The 3684-nt window shown below is 35.8% G+C and overlaps 1 non-coding gene across 1 annotated transcript; it reads right to left on the reverse strand.

The window, feature by feature from the left end:
• Positions 1–73, reverse strand: TRNAF-GAA. The gene has a single exon. It is a non-coding gene; the product is annotated as a tRNA-Phe (tRNA).
• Positions 74–3684: the final 3611 nt, after the last annotated feature.

Genomic DNA, 3684 nt, shown 5'->3' on the forward strand with positions numbered 1-3684 from the left:
TGCGGTGAACATGGATCGAACACGTGACCTTCAGATCTTCAGTCTGACGCTCTCCCAACTGAGCTATCCCCGCAATCATTAGAAATAAAAATTCATCAGTATAGGTATTTTAGCTGATTCATTGAGATTTTAAAAAGAAATAATGACTAATTTTCTATTGAATAGTCAGGTTATGGGCAATAGGTGTGGTTAACATGGAGATCGAACACGTGACCTTCAAATATTAAATTTGACTCTCTCCAAACTGAGCTATCCCTGCTAACATTAAAAATGAAAATTTTTAAGTAAAAGTATTTACGCTAATTAATTGAAATTTTAGAAAGAAATAATCACTAGTTTTAAATTGAATAGTCAAATTATGCAAGATTGAACACGAGACCTTTAGATCTTCAATCTAATGCTCTCTCAACTGAGCTATCCACACTAACATTAAAAATGAAAATTCATCAGTAAAGGTATTTTCGCTAATTCATTTTAATTTTAAATAGAAATAATCACTAATTTTTAATAAGATATTCAAGTTATCCAACTTGTATAAGGTGCGGTGAACTAGAACACGTTAGGTATTTTCGATAATTCATTGAGATTTCAGAAAGGAATAATGACTAATTTTAGATTGAATAGCGGGTTATGCAACTAGAATCAGGTGCGGTGAACGTGGATAACAAACACGTGACCTTCAAATCTTCAGTCTGATGCTCTCCCAACAGAGCTATCCCCGCTAATATTAAAAATGAAAATTCATAAGTAAAGGTACTTCCGCTAATTCATTATATTTAAAAAAGAAATAATCACTAATTTTAGATTGAATAAGCAAGTTGTGTTTTTAGATTGTATAGTCAGGTAATAAACTTGTATTAGGTGCGTTGAACGTGGATAAAACACGTGTGACCTTCAAATCTTCCGTCTAACAATCTCCCAACTGAGCTACTCTTGCTAACATTAAAAATGAATATTCATCAGTAAAGGTATTGGGTACGCTTCTGGAAATTCAACAAAAGGCAATAGTATTAGACCGAGATGCCAGATTTAAATCTCGTTTCTGAAAAATTCAACAAAAGGCATTGGGTACGCAGTTATAGTACGACATTCCACCCATAAACAGATGGTCAAACAGAAATGCTCAAGCAAATATTGGAAGAAATGTTGAGGGCATATGTGATCGATTTAGCAGGAAGCTGGGATAAGTACCTACCCCTTATGAAATTCTCTTATAATAATAGTTGCCAAGCAACCATAAAAATGACCACATATGAGGTTCTCTACGGACGAAGATTTTGATCCCCTATCTTTTGGGAAGAAGGGGGGCAAACGAGAACTATTAAACCAGAGCTATGCAAATTACCAACGCCGCAGTCTAGAAGATTAAAGCTAGGATACAAACCGCACAAAGCCGAGAGAAAAGCTATGCAGATCTAAGGCGCAAGGACATGGAATTGTTGGTAGGGGATCATATATTCCTAAAGGTAGCACCCCATGAGAGGGGTGCTCAGGTAGGGTAAAGAGGGGAAGCTAAGCCCTAGGTTTATCCATCCCTTTGAGATATTAGAAAGGATTGGATCTAGAATCGGGCAATGCCCAAATTTGTCTGTAGTACGTAATATCTTTCATGTATCCATACTACGGAAGTATACCCTAGATCCTTCGCACGTACTGGCTCATGAAACTCTCTTCTTGAGAGATGACCTAACGAATAAAGAAGACACGATTCAAATAATAGACAAGAAAGTCAAAAAATTGAGAAACAAGAAAATCGCTCTTGTTAAGGTCCTATGGAAGAATCATAGAGTAGAAGAAGCCACTTGGGAAACAGAAGGCAAATAAGAACCTTGTACCCTGGCCTATTTTAGAATAAGCACTTTCGATGACCGAAAGTTTTCAAAGGAGAGGAGAATTTGCAACACTGAAGGTCTCCAATAAGAGACCGTGTATAATTCCTATTAAGTTGTATCTAGAAGCAAAGAACAAGTAGAATTAAACATTGAGAAGATGGTACTTTTCTAATTTTTATAAACTTCCCGAATCATTAAATTTTTTATAGAATAATAATTACAAGGGGCTTAAAAAAGGAAGGCTCCGATCCGAGAAGACATTTCTGGCAGAAGATTCAAAAAAATCAAGAATGAAATTATAGAAATTCTAGATGTTTCAATGGTAGTGGAAAATCCGTCTATAAATTATGAATTAGGGTAGACTATTAGGGGCAAGAAGCAAGCTTAATCGAGTACCCAATCGAGAGATACAAGTTCTTTGTTTTGGGGTATCGTGTTCATGGGTTTACCTCGAATTCGAGAACTAGTCCACTGTTCATTTCCAAACTTGTTCCTGCACCATCTAAATAAGTTTACCCATAAGTTTGGTGAAGGAAAGAGGTCCTCAAAGTCCTAGTAGGTTTTCCCACGAATCAGTCCATGTTAGGTTACCCTCTAATGTTTTCCTAAGCTAAAACCTCAACTCTTAAAGCCTAACCCAAGACATTATGTATAAACCTAAGTTCATCAATAATCCATGTACCAAGTACATAGAACTATGTGAATAACGTGCTAAATAAGTTGCTAGGATCCATACCCATAAGTAACCATTATTTGCCCATAAGTTCTTCTTTTGAGTCTCCTTCTTATTTTGTGTTTGTAACGAGTTTATATATGTAACACCCCAAACATGAAGAAAATTAGATCCCGTAAGAATAAGCTACTCATGAAAGACCCCAAGGATAGAAAGGAAAAAAATTAAAGTTTTAAGCAAGAACAAGGGACTTAGTCAATTGAGTACCCTAACAAGTGATTTCAAGGAAAGGAAAAAGTAAATGAAAAAGGCAAAAAAGTCATGTTATCAATTATAAAAAATCTTTCCCGATTTGTAATTCCTTATGTAGAAGGAATCTCAAGATTAAAAAATAAGGGGGAAATGAACAAAAAACAATGAGGAATTTGTAGAAATATTATGGATTTTTCGAGAAAAATAATAATAAAATATTCGAAATGTGGAAAATTACCAAAATACCCCTGAAAGAATGGATAATTAGAGAAATGCCACTCCTATTACAATCAGAGCATCTACCGTGACCATTGGAGAAAAATCCATCAAACTCAAATCTCAACCGTTGGATCTCCTCCAAAATTTGATATGATCTCAATGAACACGCACGGATCATCACATCCAACGACTAGTATTCAAAGCCAAGGTCGGTAAGGCTATGATCGGAGTTGATATCTCCGAAAAACTATCCAGAAAGTTTGATCTCTAAATAACGAAGATTTTAGAGCTCTCAATGTCGGTTTAGGCTCCTTCGATAAAGTCTGAAGTTGGAGAACCAATACGAAATAAGAATCGAGAAAGGTTGATCCCCCAATCGAATGCAATAAGCGTTTAGATTATGAGTCTCCTACTCTAAGATTTCTTCCAAATTCAAGAGCAATCCTCCACCATTTCTCTTCGAGCATCTAAATAACGAAGATTCTGGAGATCTCAATTTTGGTTTAAGCATCTCCTATAAAGACTGAAGTAGGAGCAACAATACGGAATAAGAATCGAGAAAGGTCGATCCCCCAATCGAAGGCAATGAGCGTTTAGATTATGGGTCTCCTACTCTCAGATTTCTTCCAAATTCGAGTGAAATCCTCCCCCATTTCTCTTCAAACATATTCCTACAGTTTCTCAATAAGATTATCCACAAGTTTTATG

The sequence above is a fragment of the Cucurbita maxima genome, unplaced genomic scaffold, assembly GCF_002738345.1.
Source record: "Cucurbita maxima cultivar Rimu unplaced genomic scaffold, Cmax_1.0 Cma_Scf00098, whole genome shotgun sequence".
Classification (NCBI taxonomy): Eukaryota; Viridiplantae; Streptophyta; class Magnoliopsida; order Cucurbitales; family Cucurbitaceae; genus Cucurbita; species Cucurbita maxima.